The sequence below is a fragment of the Ceratotherium simum genome, chromosome 31 (assembly GCF_057802395.1).
Source record: "Ceratotherium simum simum isolate JZ-2026a chromosome 31, ASM5780239v1, whole genome shotgun sequence".
Taxonomy (NCBI): Eukaryota; Metazoa; Chordata; class Mammalia; order Perissodactyla; family Rhinocerotidae; genus Ceratotherium; species Ceratotherium simum.
In genome coordinates, this window is record NC_141930.1 from 22703505 (window position 1) to 22721035 (window position 17531).

Here is a 17531-nt window from a genome sequence, read left to right on the forward strand (position 1 = left end):
ACAAATCTTTCACATATTTTGTTAGATTTTCCTTAAGCATTTTATGATTTTTGATGCTATTACTGGAATATAAAAATACAATTGATTTTTTATATTGAACTTTTATCCTGTAAACTTGTTAATACACTTATTAGTTCTGGTACTTTTTCTGTAAGTTTTTAAGAATTTTCTACATAGATAATCATGTCATCTGCAAATAAATAGAATTTGACTTTTTCCTTTCCAATCTAGAAGATTTCTGTGTCTTGTATTTGAATAATTGTATTGGTTAAGAACTCAAGTACAATATTAAAACAAGTAAGATGGGGGTTGGCCCTGTGGCCTAGAGGTTCAGTTCAGCATGCTCCGCTTCAGTGGCCTGGGTTCAGTTCCCGGTCGTGGACCTAAACCACTCATTGGCGGCCATGCTGTGGCAGCAACTCACATACAAAATAGAGGAAGACTGGCATAGATGTTAGCTCAGGGTGACTCTTTCTCAGGGAAAAAAAAAAAAAAGTAAGAGCAGATAGCCTTACCTTGCTCCCAATTTTAGTGCAAGATCCTTTAGTCTTCTACCATTATGTATATTGGATAAAAGTTTATCATAGATGCCCTTTGAGGAAGTTGACTAAGTTCTTAGTTTGATAAGAGTTTTTATTAACAAGTGGGTATTGGATTTTGTCCAGTGCTTTTTATGTATCTTTTGAGAGTATTATATGATTTTCCTCTATATGGCTATTTATATTAATTGATTCTTGAATGTTATCAAATCTTACATTTCTGGGATAAACCTCAGTAGTTCACAACCTATTATATATATATATATAAATATTTATAAATACATTTATATGTATATGATTTGCATTTATTTTGTTAAGGATTTTTAAGCCTATTCATGAGAGATAGTTGTCTGTAGTTTCTTTTCTTGTAATGTCTTTGGTTTGGGGATCTGTGTAACAATGGCCTCATAAAATAAATTGGAAAATATTTCCTCCTCCTTGATTTGCTGAAAGAAGCTTGAATAAGATCAGTGTTCTTTTTTTTACCCTAAATGTTTGACAAAATTAATCAGTGAAATCATCAGGAATAGTTTCTGTGTGTGTGAATGCTCTAAATTATGAATCAATTCATTTGATAAATATAAGCCCCCTTATATTTTGTATTTCTTCTTCTTTTTTTTTTTTTTTTTTTTTTTTTTTGTGAGGAATATCATCCCTGAGCTAACATCCACGCCAATCCTCTTCTTTTTGCTGAGGAAGACCCGCCCTAAGCTAACATCTATTGCCAATCCTCCTCCTTTGTTTTTTGGGGTTTTTTTCCCCCTTTTTCTCCCCAAAGCCCCAGTAGATAGTTGTAGGTCATAGTTGCACATCCTTCTAGTTGCTGTATGTGGGACGCTGCCTCAGCATGGCCAGACAAGCGGTGCATCGGTGCGCACTCGGGACCCGAATCCGGGACGCCAGTAGCAGAGCTCGTGCACTTAACTGCTAAGCCACAGGGCTGGCCCTCTTCTTAATTCACTTTTAATAATTTTTATCTTTCAAATAATTTATCCATTCCATCAAGTTGTCAAATTTATGAGCATAAAGATGGTGATAATATTCCTTTATTACCTATTTAATATCTATAGGATCTGTAGTGATGTCTTCTCTTTCATTCCTGATTTTGGTTATTTGGGCATTATATTGGTCTATTTCTTGATTAGTCTATCTAGATGTTTATTAATTTTATGTCTCTTTACCAATAACCAGGTTTGGGGTTCTTTGATTTTCTCAACTTTTTTTTCCTATTTCATTGATTTTTATTCTTCTTGTTATCTTTTCCTTCCTTCTTTTTACTTTAGGTTTAATTTCTTTTTCTTTTTCTAGTTTATTAAGATGGAAGTTTAGATAATTGACTTTAAAACTATCTTCTTTTCTAATATAAACATTTGAAACTATAAATTTTTCTCTAAAGCATTCTTCCAGCTGCATTGCATAAATTTTAATAGATTTTGTTTTTCATAGCATTCACCTCAAAGTGTTTTCTTATTTTCCTTTTGATGTCCTCTTTGACCCAGGGTCATTAGGAGAGTAATATTTGCTTTCTAAATATTTGGAGATTTTTCCAGACTTTTATTATCCTTTGTATGATCTAAATCCCTTCAAATTTATTGAGACATTTTTATGGTCCAGTATGTGATGTATCTTGGGAAATGCTCCACATGCACTTGAGAAAAAATATGCATATTATATTGTTGTTGGGTGTAGGAGTTGATAAATATAAACTAGTTTGAATTGGTTGATATCGTTACTCAAGTCTTCTATATCCTTACTGATTTTTTTGTCTCCTTGTTCTCTCACTAACTGAGAGAAGAGTATTAAAACTCCAAAAATAATTATGGATTTGTCTGTTTATTCTTCTAGTTCTGTCACAGTTATTGCTTTGTGAATTTTTAGGTCTCCTTCACGAATTGACGTCTTTATCATTAAAAAATGTCTCTCTTTATCTCTGGTACATTCCTTGTCCCGAGTTTACATTGTCTGATCTTAATATAGCCACTCCAGCATTTTTACAATTAGCATTTTCATGGTACATTTTTTCCATTCTTTTTTTTATCTTATCTGTGTCTTTATAAATAGAGTTAAACTAGCCCTAGAATAAAGATTACTCTTGACTTTCCCTAATAAAGCTAAATAACAAGCCTCGAAAAATCAAGCTGATCCCTAAGTAACATATCTAGCCTGTCGAAACAAAGTTCAAATATTTTTTAAAGGAAGACAACAAAATCCAGGAACTCAACCACTTAAGATTTACAATAACAATCAAAAATTACCAGATATGCCAAGAAGCAGAAAAGTGTAACCCATAACCAAGATAAAAGTGAATCAAAAAAACAGACCCTGAAAATAGCAGTGATAATGAAATTAGTATATAAGGACAAATTCAGGTACTGATGTTGCCTGCCTAGGCTGTGCAGGCCTGATCAATCCATCATTTCATTTAGTCATATCTCAGTATAGATTGTCCCCAGAAGTATTCTTATGAGCTACAGAAATGTCCCATCTAGCTTCAACAATGGCTTTCCAGAGCCCACGGCCTCACAGAAATGTGTCTTTAATATACCACTTAGTCTTCACTCAGGTGCCCAACCAGATAGTTATACTGTTAGTCATGGCTCAAGGGTCAGTAAAAATAAAACATATCTTCCCCTTAGGAGTATAGTCTAGAGCAATTGTGTGGCTTTCAATTTCAGCCATTGTGTTGACCTGACCTTATCACAGTCAATCTTCCAAAGTTGTCTTTGGTCTAGCCAGCTGCTGTCATCCAGTAGACAACATTAGCTTTACATTTGGCTCAGCCATCAAGAAACCAGTTGCTCTTTGACAGAGGCTCCAATCAGCATCGTTATCAGTAATAGATATGGATAGTAATAGATAACAATAGAACCTGGAGTTCAAGGAGATCCTGGGGTTCATAGGCTTCAAGAGTAGGGCTCTGAAACAGCCTGTTGCCCTACCTCTATCTCTGTTTGTTGCTCAAATCCCCAGCTAAATTTGGCATATTTTCTGATTGACTTACATATTAGGCTCAACAAAATGCCTAAATGAGGCAATATTGTCTCCAATACCCAAATAATCAAATAAAGAACTGGGCTCCCATTTTGGTAGTGGGGGCCAGAGGGTAAGTAACTTTTCCTTTACTGTCTCAGGGGTCAAACTTTGAGCCTCATAACACGTTGCTCTCAAGAATTTGGCTGTTCCTTGTATTTTATCAAAATTAATAAGCCACCCCTGGGATCTCATGTGAGTTAGTATATGCTCTCAAGTCATTGCCACCTGTGCTTTATGGGGTCTATGGTGTGCAAACTCTAAGATGGTCTCCAATAACTCCCACTTCCTGGCATTCACAGCCTTGTAGGGTCTTGCCCTTGAGTAACTTGCTTCCAACCAGTAGAATACCTGAGCCCTGAGGGTATGTCACTTTATAATTAGATTACATAATCTTATGTAATTTCCATCTTGCTAACAGACTCTCTCCCTTGCTGGCTTCAAGAAACAAGCTGCCCACATGGCAAGGAACTGAGGTGGCCTCGAGCAAACAACGAACAAGGAACTGAGGGCCTCAGTCCAACAACACTTGAGGAACGAAATTCAGTCAACAATTAATGTGAGCCTGGAAGCAGATGCTTTTCTAGTAGACCCTAGATGAGAGCCCAGCCTTGGCCAACACCTTGATTGCAGCCTCATGACAGACTCTGAAACAGAAGACCCAGCTAAGCCATGCCAGATTCCTGAGACAAAGAAACTTTAAATAAAAAATGTATGTTATTTTAAACTACTAAGTTTGTAGCAATTTGTTACCCAGAAATAGATAACTAATATAGGGCCTGTTTACATGATGTCAGCAATCCAGTGAAACTAAGCCCTTTGAAGGGAGAGAGATTTACTTCATGTCTCAGTCCACCAATTGATGGCAAATAACATGAGAATTCACATGCCCCTGTTGCAGTACCATAAATGTGTACTGAAGCCCCAGCTAGGTAAAGGCAATTGATCTTGATCTCCCTGTGCCAAAGGGATTAAAAAATACATTAGCATTGTTCAAGATGACATTCCAGGTGCTACCAGTTTTGATACACAACGTCTGGACCAGCCACGGCTGTAATAACTGAATTCAGTGGCAATAATCTACCATAAGTATGCAGCTTCCGTTAGTCTTTTCAATGGCCACAATGAACTGTTGCAAAGAATTGCATCTCTCAATACCCCTGCTGCCTTTAAGTCCTTAATCATGGCTTTGAATTCCTTTATTTCCATATTGTAATTCTATGTTGTTTTCATTGCATAACATGGATGGAACTAGAAGCCTAGTTAGTGACTTCATCCCACTATCATCTCCCCCTAAGCAATTCCTCTCAGTTGGGAAAACCTTCTTGCAATTTATAAGCATTTACAGTACAAGCATGTAAAACATCAATACAAACTATGCATTCAGCAATGAGAGCAACAACAGCAGTGCCCAATTGAACAGCCCAATCCCGATGATTACAGATACTCCCGCTCCACGCTTCACTCCTTTTTCTAATCCAGCCAGTTGAATGTGTGGCCCTCACTGCTCAAAAGAATAAGTTAAGATAATCATGTGAACACTGGCATCCAAAAGACCCATAAAATTTTGTACCCTCAAACCTTCCATCCTATCCCACTGTACCCTCAATGGAGTATAAGGTCTTCAGTTTCTTCTGGGGTCAGAGTTCCTTCTAGCATCAGTTCTTTCTAGGGTCAGTTCCTTTTAGGGTCAGTTCCTTCTTGGTCCCACCCTTAGTCTTTTTCCTTATAGGCTGTCAAATCAGGACACAGGAGTGTACATTCAGGCAGCTCCCCAACTTATTCCCTCCAGTAGCTGGAGGTTGATCACCATAGAGGAATCTGGTTCTAAAAAGACATTTTCTGTTTCAATTGGGTGGACAACTGCCATCTGGATCCCACCTCTCCCAGTTGATATATGTGCCAAATTTCTCCAGTGCTCACTTCATCAATCTCTTCTTTGGGAAACCCCTGTTAATCCATATCTATATGGCCTTATTGCTAGGTTCCTTTGAAGGGGGGTTTTGTCTCAGATTGCGGAGACATTGCTTCATTTAGGTCTATCTTTCTCCTGGGCAATCATCACGGCCTCCCACACAGGAAGTCCAGGTACCAACAACAAAATTCTCCACAGTGAAGGGCAGATTTTAGGAACTCATCCATCATTCTCTGGGTACAGGGTTCGTCATTAGAGTTGCCATTTGGCCCCTTGTACAGACAGTCTGGAGAAGCCAAAGCTCTCCTGCTTTGAATAGCTTATTCCACCATATTTCCTGGGACTTTATCAGCCTTGAGGAGTCTTCATGAGTTGGCCATGATGTAGTCATTCATACAGAAATCCAAAGCCTTTCTGTGGAGCATGGTTCCATCCCAGCTGAAGAGTTTACACAATGGCTTGAGGCATCAGGTCACATGTCAGATGGCCTAGCTGCTGCCAGTCACCCTCCAAAAACAGAACATTTCCTGTTTTCTCATTGGACAGACACACCTGCCAAGTCTCCAAGAGTTCCCTGCTGGGAAATGCGTCCTTTAGGTTCTGCTCAAAAACTCAACAGTTTTTTTCTAGTTCATCTCTCTTTATTGATACTTTTTCATATAAAAGAAATCCATTGGCACATTTTATTCTGCCTGAAAATCCCCTTAGACAAACTGTGTCAAAAGTTTGACTCTGGGGGCCAGCCCGGTGGTGTAGTGGTTAAGTTCACACGCTCTGCTTCCATGGCCCAGGGTTCGTAGGCCCAGATCCTGGGCGTGGACCTACACACCGTTCATCAAGCCATGCTGTGGCAGCATCCCACATACAAAAAATAGAGGAAGATGGGCACAGATGTTAGCTCACCAACAATCTTCCTCAAGCAAAAAGAGGAAGATTGGCAATAGATGTTGGCTCAGGGCCTATCTCCCCCCACCCCTCCCCCCCAAAAAAACAATTTGATTCTGACACTTACCGGCTGTGTGATATTGGGCAAAGATATTTAACCTGCTTCAGTTTGAATTTCCTCACCTCAGGAATAGGGATATTGATGCCATCCTTGCAAGGTTGTTGAGAGAGGTACAGTGAATGTATACAGAGAGCCCTAGCCACAAGTTCATTAGGTATATTCTCTACTTTCCATAATATCAACTTTCTGCCAAGCTTTCCATCATGAGTAACATGGGTCACCTTTTCTCTAACATCCAATGACAGTTTCCTCTCTCTCCTTCCAGGCCTCACTAACAATCTCCTTGAATCCCTCCCAGTTTCTACTCATCCCAAAGCCAAACCCATATGTTACAGGTTTTTGTGATGGGTCTCTCACGGGGTTGTAATCAGGAGGGGCATGAGGCTGAAGTCGTTTAGTGGCTTCGCTCAGACACTGGGATGGATCGGTCTTTCTCTCCATGTAGTGTCCTGTGGTTTCTCCAACAGGGTAGCCAGGCTTTTTATATGGCCACTCAGGACTCCCAAAAATGTAATCTAGAAACTTCCAGACCTTCTTAAGGCTTAGATCCATTTAGGCAGGTGTCATTGCACTACCTTCCGTTGGTTAAGCAGTTACAGGGCAGGCCAGATTCAGGGGGAAGATAAACTCTACCTCCCCACGGGAGGGATGAGGAAGGAACTTAGGCCATTGTTTATTACCCCAGATAGGCTTATTGGAGATATACTTTAGGAAGTGTTTTCTCCCAGGTATGTAACTTGGCATATTGACTTGACTGGCAAAGGTTTTGGCCGTGGTGATCTGGGAGAATCATCTGACCTCTTTGCTGAGCTCTGGGCTCTTGCTAGAAGAATGCATTTCATTAAGAACAGATTTTGCTACTGCTATTTTATGCAGACACATTTTCACTGACTCATTTCCTGGGATAACAATCTTACCCATCAAGAAAAATAGACCTTTAATTTGTTCTTGGCGTGTGTGGGGGGGAGCGAGGTTTAAAACAGAGATTAAAAACAGAAGATAAAACAACACATCTCTTGTTGCTAATAAAAAGCAAAGTGTCAAAAGAACAGAAAGCTAAAACCAAGCACACTTCCATCTTGTTGCTGAAAGGAACTAAAGGAGACCAAGCACTGAATTTTTATGGGATCTATTTCTGATGTGTATTTCACTCACCTGGATTCATCATCTTATCACATTAATGCAGTACCAGGTTCCAGAAGCATCTTCTAAACAAGTGAACTCTGCCAGTAGCGTTTATATCTTTACAGAACAATCAACTTGATCAGTGGTTCTTGCCATCTAAATGCTTCTCAAGAAGCAGAAGAAAATGTTTGATTATACTTCATTAAACCAAATGACATAAAATTAGATGCTTGGGAATATTATCAGACTTGGGCAAAAATCATGGATTAATTCATTCATTTAAAAATTTGTGTTGACAAGACTGCTACAGGACAAATGCTGCATATAATTTCAAAATAAAGCATAATAAAAAGCAGTCTGAGAGAAGTGCCTTTAAAAAGAGGTAATTCATAAGAGGGGGTGACACTGTTAAAATTATAAGACCACCCACTATCTCTGACGCAGGCTGGTGATGCCCTTGGAGCAGCACCAACTTGACTGCTCTTCTCCGCTCCTCACTGGCCAGACAAAACTCACACCATCAGCAGTAGAAACTACCTATACACTTGACTTGAGAATGCCAAATCTTCATTCTGAATTTTCCAGAATTGTCCTAATACGGTGCCTGGATGCCACCATTAGATTCGCCTTTTAGGTAAGTCATTAGAGGACCATTGGAAACATGTCAGGCTTTGGTATTAAGCCATAGTCAAGACTGTTCACCCAAATAACTAGCTGAGAGCACAGCTTGAAATGCATGAGACGGTACAAATACAATCTGATAGAGAAGTCTAGAGAACGTTGTCATGCCACAGAAGAAAATTCTAGTGTAAGAAGCATTACTGCATTTATTCAACAAAATGTCAAGGCTATTAGAATGGAAAAAACAATCTCCATCCTCAAAAAAATATACCTGTTACTTCTCATTGAGCACCTACACCTGCCTGTCATCATACTATGAGCCTTTGCATAAATTCACTCTGCTCCTTACAACAATCTTGCAAGAATGGCATCAATATTCTCACTCTTATGGGGAAGAAACTCAGGCTAAAGGAAGTCAGATATCTTGCCGAATATCACATGGCAGATAAAGGCTGAATCATGATTTTACCCCAGTTATGCCTGACACCAAATCCCCACTGGTTCTACTACATGAAGCTGTCTCAGGTGGAGAAGAGGATTTCAACTCAGTGACCACAGAGGAACATCATCTAAATCAGAACAAGGGGGTCATGAAAGGCTTCAGGGAGACATTGACACTGGGATTCAATCTTGGAAGATCAATAGATTTATTCATTCAAATTTAAATTAGTTTGTTAATTATAAGCTCTCAGTAGACAGTTCAAACCAAAGAAAGATGTAAGACAAAAAGTAAAATCTCTCCTCTTTCCTCCCCCGTACCCAGCAAGCCTAGGACCTACTTCAGAAGCAGCCATTGTTATGAATGTCTTGTGTATATTTCCAGAAACTTTACCTACAAAATCTTTTAAAAATTGCTTTAAATTTAAATTATATATTAAAATTACATGTAAATCTTATATTTCAATTATTTGTTAAATTTTAAAACTCACCGTACAGATCATACAGATTATACATGTCATGAGTTTGTTAAGAAAATATGTCAACGTCTTCTAGCATCAGCATTAATGGCTATATAGTGTTTCATTGTAAGGAATTCCACAATTTATTTTTAGATGAACAGATTTGTTCCCCTTTTTTTGTGGGGGGGAGATTAGCCCTGAGCTAACATCTGTTTCCAATCCTCTTTTTTTTTGCTGAGGAAGATTGGCCCTGGGCTAACATCTGTGCCCATCTTCCTCTACTTTATTTGGGATGCCGCCACAGCACGGCTTGATAAGTGGTGTGTAGGTCCACGCCCAGGATCCGAACCTGCAAACCCCGGGCCATCAAAGCAGAGCTCACAAACTTAACCACTATGCCACTGGGCCAGCCCCACATTCCCATTTTTTAATTTGCTCTTACAAATAATATTGCAAGGATCTCCCTACGTACCCATACATTTTGCATTTATGCACAAAAGGAGAAATCTCTAGAAAAAGAATTCAGAGTAGTGTTAACATAAATGAAGCCTACGGCTGAAGTGTGAAGGATGGGCTTGAGTGGGGAGAACTCTGAGGCTGAGGGCCCAGTTAGGAGGCACAGGGCCGGCAGTTCGGGTAGGGAGAGACAAGACTATCAAGAGCAGAAGTAGATCGTACACACGAATGTGACCTAAAGAAGATTGTGGAGAAAGGCCTGAAACAAACTTTTTTCACTTCCCTCCCCTAACGACCACCCACCCACATACTACACAGGCATGAATGCACCAGATCTAGTCCAGGTACAACTGTCCTCCCTTCTAATGAGGGTTTTTTATGAAGTACTGTGAATCTTAACCCTTTCAGGTCTCATATTCCACCACATATACCTGAAGCAGGGCAGGGCGATGGCGATCATACAAGCAATCCCTAAGACTTCTGAAGCCCAGCAGAGGTCTCCAGGAAGCCAGACAAAAACACAATTTGGGACAATGGTCTATAGAGCAGCTGACCCTGATGACCCAGATTGACACTAATGGAGTAGACTCATTTCTAGAATTACCACTAAAATTATCATTACTTTCTTTATACCAACTACCTTTATAGGAGGGTTGGGGATAAGGGAATTGAAGAGGGGCTAATAGAAAAAAAGCCTCATTTTTGCAGTCCCCTAAACTGCATATACATCCCCCAATATGATAAAACTTTCCCTGCATATTGATACTTGAGATGAGAACATCTACGTCAAAATATTATATAGTTTAAAGAAAAACAAAAGCAAAAACCTCAACCAGGGCAATGGAAAATGTAATCAAACCTCAATAGCTCCCTCTGCTGTCATTTCGTGTAATTTAAAAAATTTTTTATTTGTTTTACTTATCTTCGTTTTATTTTGTAATTATTCAGTTAAGAACCTCATTCAGCTGGATAGTATAAAAGTTAGTTGATAAAATCCTTACCACTTTATCTAAAATTAGAAGCATCACTCCTGTATCATGAATAATGACATCTTATGGTCAAACTTTTCTCTATATGGTAGAGGTGTTAGTGTAATTTAAAGAAGTGATTACATTTCTCAAGTGAAAAGTGATATATATGCTTCAGTAACAAGGAAACATCAATCTCTAAAAATTAGACTAATTTTTTAAAATAAAACGTCTAAATTTTCACTTGTCTAGACAATTTTGGGCATGTGAAAGCCAAAAAGCCAATGACTTTGATGGAGATCTAGAGGATCTACAGTTGACTGCAGAGAACAAACACTAGCCAAATTAGGGAAAGAACGAGTTCTTCTGCGTGAGGGTGGCCACGACTGTGCGAAAGGAGGAAGACAAAATGCTGACACACATCAAAGCCTTCAAGAGCCATGCAGTGTGCATTTCCACTTAATTCTCCAAACAAATCTGCGTGAGGATATTTCTCATTTTACAAATAAGAAACAGAAGCATCTAATTGTTTGGTTAGTCAACAAATAAGTAGTATGTTTGAACACAGATGTAGAAGCGTTTGGCTTTGAAGTGTGAACTGGAAAATCTGGGCTCAAAGTCTTAGTTCTGCCACTAACTGGGACTTGAGAAAAGTCATAGACTCCTAGCCTGTTTCTTCATCTATAACTGGAAGATGTTATTAAATGACCACCCAGGTCCTTTCCAGCACTTTAAACAATCTCAGGGTAAATCACACTGTATTCCCTCATTTTATCTGACCCAGAGAAAATCCGGTGTAAATGAGAATCGAAGGCAATTTGGGGAAAAAGGAAAAAAAGAAGGAAGGAAGGGAAGGAGGGAGGGGGGCAGGGAGGCAGATTTCAAAGAGCAACCAAATAGAACACTCAAGGTGAAATGGGGATATTATCAGCCAGTCAACTTGCCCCTGGGTAAGGAAAATGAAAGTCACATGGCTTTTTCAAGCAGTAATTAACAGCACCAACTTCTACCCACTCTATGCATCACCAGTTCATAGACTGACTTTTGGTTCCCAAGCAATGAAGGCCACCCTTGCAGCATCAACAGTAATGGCTCCATTCATCACCACCTAAGAACGGGCTTGGAGGAATCAATGACTCATTCAACCAGTAGCTACTGAGCATTTTATGTGCCAGGCAGTGTTTACGGCAATAAAGGAAACAAAGTCCCTTCCCTGGTAAATCTCACAGTTTACAGAACAAATACAAGGCCACACAGAAATAATTTTAGATAAGTTCTATGAAGAAAGTAGAAGGTAAGAGAATAGAGACAGAGGAACTATGTTAGATATGGTGATCAGACACACTCCCTGAGAAAGTTATTTTAGCAGGGCCCTGTAGAAGACAGCAAATAATGATCCAGGCAGAGAGGACAGAGAAACCCTGAGGTGGGAACGAATCTGAAGTCTGTGGGAAGACAAGAAGGCCACTGTGGCTGGAGCACAGCGACAAGGCAGAAGGAAGGTGGTGTGAGCTGAGCCCTGAGCGGAATCTGGGCTGGCTAACGCCGATTTGACAGGAGAGGGAAACGCAGTGGAGGAAAGAAGAGGCAGAATCACTGATTACCCGACAATTTCCCTCTGCATTTGTTACCGCAATCTCTGCTGGGACTTGGTAAGTTAAATCGGAGTATTGAAAGAAGAGCCAAGAGAAAGGGAAGTGAGAATGCTGATGGGGAGAGCGGGGGTGAGGACAGACAAGTCAGGAAGACCAAGGATAAAATCGTATCTTAGATACAAAGTATCCTCATAAAAATTCCTTTAAAAATACAAAGCAAAGCTAATTTTGCGACACAAATCAAAGCTAATTTTGAATGTTAAACCACCCATGTTCTTATTTTTATAGGCAATGAAGCACCAGATAAGGTGAGGAAATGATATGAAGTTAAAGAAAAAAAAAAGTTCAGTGATAACTAAAAGCTATGAATCAATAGGTCCTTTGTAATAAATATGTTAATTGAGATACTTATTTGACTTTAAGGAATGTGAACACCAAATAGTCCATCAACAAAGTGTGTCCCAGAGGAGTGGTTCCCAAAGGGAGTCTGCAATGCCAAATTTAGGTTCATCATCATACAGACTTTTTCACTTTCATTCTCAGGAGTGTACAGTCGTTTTCCAGAGGATTACATGGCAAGAGATATTGCAACGGATTGATTGAACACACGAAAGATGAAAATCCAGCTGCTATCAAATGAAACAATAAGCACTTGAAAATTTTTCAGTTTTAGTTTCCAATATGGTCAATATCAATAGATGTAACCAACAGCAACAAAAGCTCTTTGGGTTCTTCAGTAATTTCTGTATAATGGGGTCCTCAGACTAAAAAGTTCAAGAACTGCTGCCCAACCTGTTAATAAATTTGAGATTATTATATATTATAAATATTATGTATTACAAATATGACATTTATTGGTGATAATTTTATTATTAATAAATTAGGAGAGTCCACTAAGACCAGATACCTGAGACAGTGAATCTAAGTATCAGGAACCACTCTAAGGCAGTAGATAATTTGTGCCAAGGGTGGGCCTGTGCAACACTCCTGAACAGTGTAAAAAAAGATAACAAGTGATTCAACATCTGAGGCTTTCTTTGAAAAGAGTGAAAGGTGCAACTTCATTGTGAACTGGAATAGTTTCTTCACCAAACTATACACATGAACTAAGGAGGAAGGAGAGGCTGTGTGTCTTTATATGAATAAAACCTGGTATTAATGTCTTTTTAGGAAAGCTGTTTAAAATGTCTTCTGTGAAATCTTTTTAATCCAGTTGCCTATGAAAATAACTACTGATGCAGATAAGTAGTTTATTTCTACATATGTGTGCTATTGGTATGCATTCCATTGGTTGGTTGCTTTTAACGTGTGACCTTTCAAATACTGTCTAGAAAGCAATAGGAATTTAAAACAAAAACAAAACAAAACGAAAAAACAAGCCTATCTGGAAAGCCTAGGCTACATAACTCCTATATAGGTGTTTATGGCTAACTTCCTCTTCCTTGGGCATTTTTTTCCTTATTAAAAGGGAGGAATAGGGGAAAAAATATGTTTATATAAGCTCTGAGAAATGAAACATGTCTTTCCAAAGGGGGAATGGTTTACTCAAGGCAATTCCCAAGACTTGACATGGTGTCAGTGGCTTTAAATATAGACACCAGGAATTGTTACTGGGTACATTTCTTCTCTCCAACATTTCATACAGAAAACGTTTCTTACAGTTTAGATATTTGAAATAAATATGTAGGTGCTAGCACATTATATGTTCTAAATGGTATGAATACTTTCTCTTTATTACACTTATTTGCAAAGTTATCATAACAGCTTATCATTACGCACATACGCACGCAGCCACATGCAGAAAATGATTAACCTGTTTAATGCAGAGAGAAAAAAAGTTTTGGGACTTTAAAAAGAATAACGTCAGTTAAAATCTTAAAAATGAACAACGTTAAATAATGAAACAGATGTTAGTTAAGGAGTCGATTCATAAAAAGTGATACAAACAAACCTTAAACACTTTAAAACAGACATACACTTTTATTCACCAATTATTTGATATAAGTCCAAGACTTTTTCTTTGAATAAGAATCCATTGACTCAAGTTCTCTGATGTCTTTCTTCTATGAACCACATCTCACCTCTAATGCATCATCTAAGATTCCCCACTGGAGTGAGAACTGAAAATACACTTGCAAATTATGTGCAAAATTTTGTGATCTTCCTGCCAAGTTTTTACAGTTTTCTGATCTATTTAAATTAAACAACTGATTTTTATCAGGTATTTCCAAAGCAGTCAATTTAGTTTTCATAAACAACTCTCTTTCAGTCACATTTTACCAGTTTACATTTCTAAATCTCATCATAAAAGAAACAAGGTAGAAGCACTGATGACTCCTAGTAAGCACAGAAACACGGGCAAACTAGAAATAGCTAGGAGATGTGAGTACTAATTGTGCTCTAAGCCCTGGGTGCTTTAGCGAGCAAACTGAAAATCAGTTAACGCAGCCAGCCCAGCAGAAATCATAAGCTTAATACATGTGTTGGAGATAATAGCTTTAATATTAGCATGCAACAATATTATGTTGAAGCATTATTTGTAAACTTTTTACCTCAAGATATAACCTTCCTTTTGAATATATACCACAAATAGAAGTGCCATCTTATTTTGTGTGTCAAATACCTCTTCCTTCTAAATTGCACAAGATCACTCATGAAATATGCAGGTAACACATCCATATTAGTGTTTCCATTTTGAATTGTTACTAAATACTCATAATGAAGCTCTTACAATTTATTAATGATAAAGTTAACTTTGTATACCAGGACCCACAAAACGGAGGCCACCCCAGTGGCTGGGCCCATGTCACAAATCTAAACCTAAGTCAGCCTGCACTTATGGGAAACACCTGTTAAGGAAACCTAACATTCACCAATCACAATCCTCCAACTCAGCTTTAGCTAGCCCAGCAATAGGGCCTGCTAGCCTTATAAAGAAATAATCTCCGACCTCATAGCCAATCATGCCGTTTCTGTGTTGCCTCTTCTAACATGCTTTAAGATTCACTCTTGCCCAAAATCCCTCGGGAAGAGTGGTCTACTGCTCCTGAGGCACTGTGCTCCCCCAATCTACGAATTGTTTCCCTTGAATAAAGGACATCAAACTCTTTATTAAACTGTTTCAGTTTTGTCATTTGACACTAATACATTTACATGGCATCAATAGTGCGGGCCATTTGTAACAAGCAAAGCAAAAAATTTCTTCCTGATCTAACTTTCATCTTTGGCTTCTTTAATTTTCGTCTATTGTTTACAGGTTTTCCTATGTTATTCCCCATATTTGCTTTCCTTTTAGTCTAATTTGCCTTTGGTTCTGCCATCTGCTCTGCTCTATAGCAGGATAAACCAACTCTATGTTGTTATATTTTACTTAGAAAAAGCGTGGCTGACAGTCACTGAAAACCCTGGAAACCAAAAGCTGCAAAAACAAAGATAAATAATTTAAGCTTCATTCAGGCAATGACAGTTCTCAGAATCTCAATATGAATTCAATTCAATATGAATATGAACAATATGAAAGTAATCAACTTTCTACAACCTCTAAACTGCATGTAAGCAGTAAAGATCACCCTAAGAAATCTTCAATGATAATCAATAAATTCTAAATTCTCCATTAACAAAAGAGGATAGTAATAGTTAACACTTGAGGCTTTGCCACAGGCCCAGGGACTGTGCTAAGCACTTTATGAATATTACTTGATTTAATCCTTCTGAAATGGGTTCTGTTACCATTCTTTTATTTTTGTTTTTTTTAATCAATGAAGAAATCTAGGCTTGGAGCTAATTTAGTGGACCCAAGATTCCAGGACAGGTCTATTGGCCTCCAAAGTCCATGCTTTTGGCCAGCATGCAGCAGCCTCAGAAGCATTTCAAAAGAATTCCATCAGAAAACAGATGCCAAGCTATTCAAATCCCCCTTTCTTTTTAAAGGCATGCACCATTCTAACCACAATATACTGTTTAACTCCTACCTCAGATTCTTCAACCAAGTCAAATCTGAATGACTATTCATTCTTACCTATACACATAACATCAAAATATTGAGCCATCATCTAAATCTTCTCCATTAATACATCTTCAATTCCTTTCTAAAAATCATCACTCCTCTATACACACAATTAGAATTAATTCAGGGAATAGGTATGAGTCTCCATTAGAATTCCTCCAATATACAACTGTTCTGTTGAAAAGTGAGGAAGGGAAAAGAGGTGGGGGGGGGATTGTTCTAAAGAGATAAAAGCAAAAAAAAAAATGTATTGACACACAAACCTCCTGGGATGAGGCTATGTAGTGATAAAAGTTTTCATACTCCCCTTTAAAAATACAAGGATAAGGGGGAACAAAACTGCCCACTCCAGTGTGGACTGTGACTTCCTTCCCGAGTACAGTATGGAAATGAGAAGGAAAAAAAAGAATAACTTTACAATGGAGAAACCTAACACCACCTCAGCCAAGTGATGAAGGTCACATCAACAGGAATATGTTGGTGGTATGCATCCTTGATGTAACGTGACAGAAATGGCACTTTACCTATGTTGTCTTCCTCACAACCCCAGTCTAATCATAAGAAAAACATAAGATAAATTCCAGAGGAGGAGCATTCTACAAAAGATCTGACCAGTACTCCTCATACTGTCAAGGTTGTCAAAAGCAAGGCTGAGAAGCCATCACAGCAACGAGGAACCTGAGTCACAACTAAAAGTAATGCGGTATCCTTGGATGGCATCCTGGATCAGAAAAAGGACGTTAGGAAAAAACTAAAAAAATCTGAAAAAAGTATGATGATAATGTATCAATATTGGTCCCTTAATTGTAACAAATGTACCATACTAATATAAGATGTTAATAGGGGAAGCTGGGTGCAAGGGATATGGGAACTCTCTGTACTGGCTTCCTAATTTTTCTGTAAAACTGTTCTAAAAAAATAAAGTCTATTAAAAAAAATACAAGGATAACATAAAATGGCAGTAGAATAAAAGAAACTTGGATTTCTTTGTGACACACATTCTCCTGCTTCTTTTTACCAACACCGTGGAAAAGATGGGGATTTTGTACCACTAGACTTCAAAATTCACTGAAGGGAAATAGGGGTCATATTTGATCAGATTCAATGAATAAAATATAATTTGAGGTATTCATCACCTATATTCTGAAAATAAACAAAGGATGACTATTAAAAATTATATTGGTTTCCAAAGTTATTTTCAAAACAAACATTCATTATTGCTAGAATAAGCCATAGCCTACAAACCTATGTAAATCATAAATTATGAAATCTCAGAATTGCTAAGAATCTTAGATCCACTCTATGCCAAGCTCCTGACTTTATTAATAAGTGCACTAACAACAAAGGGAATGATTTGCTCAGTTATCAATC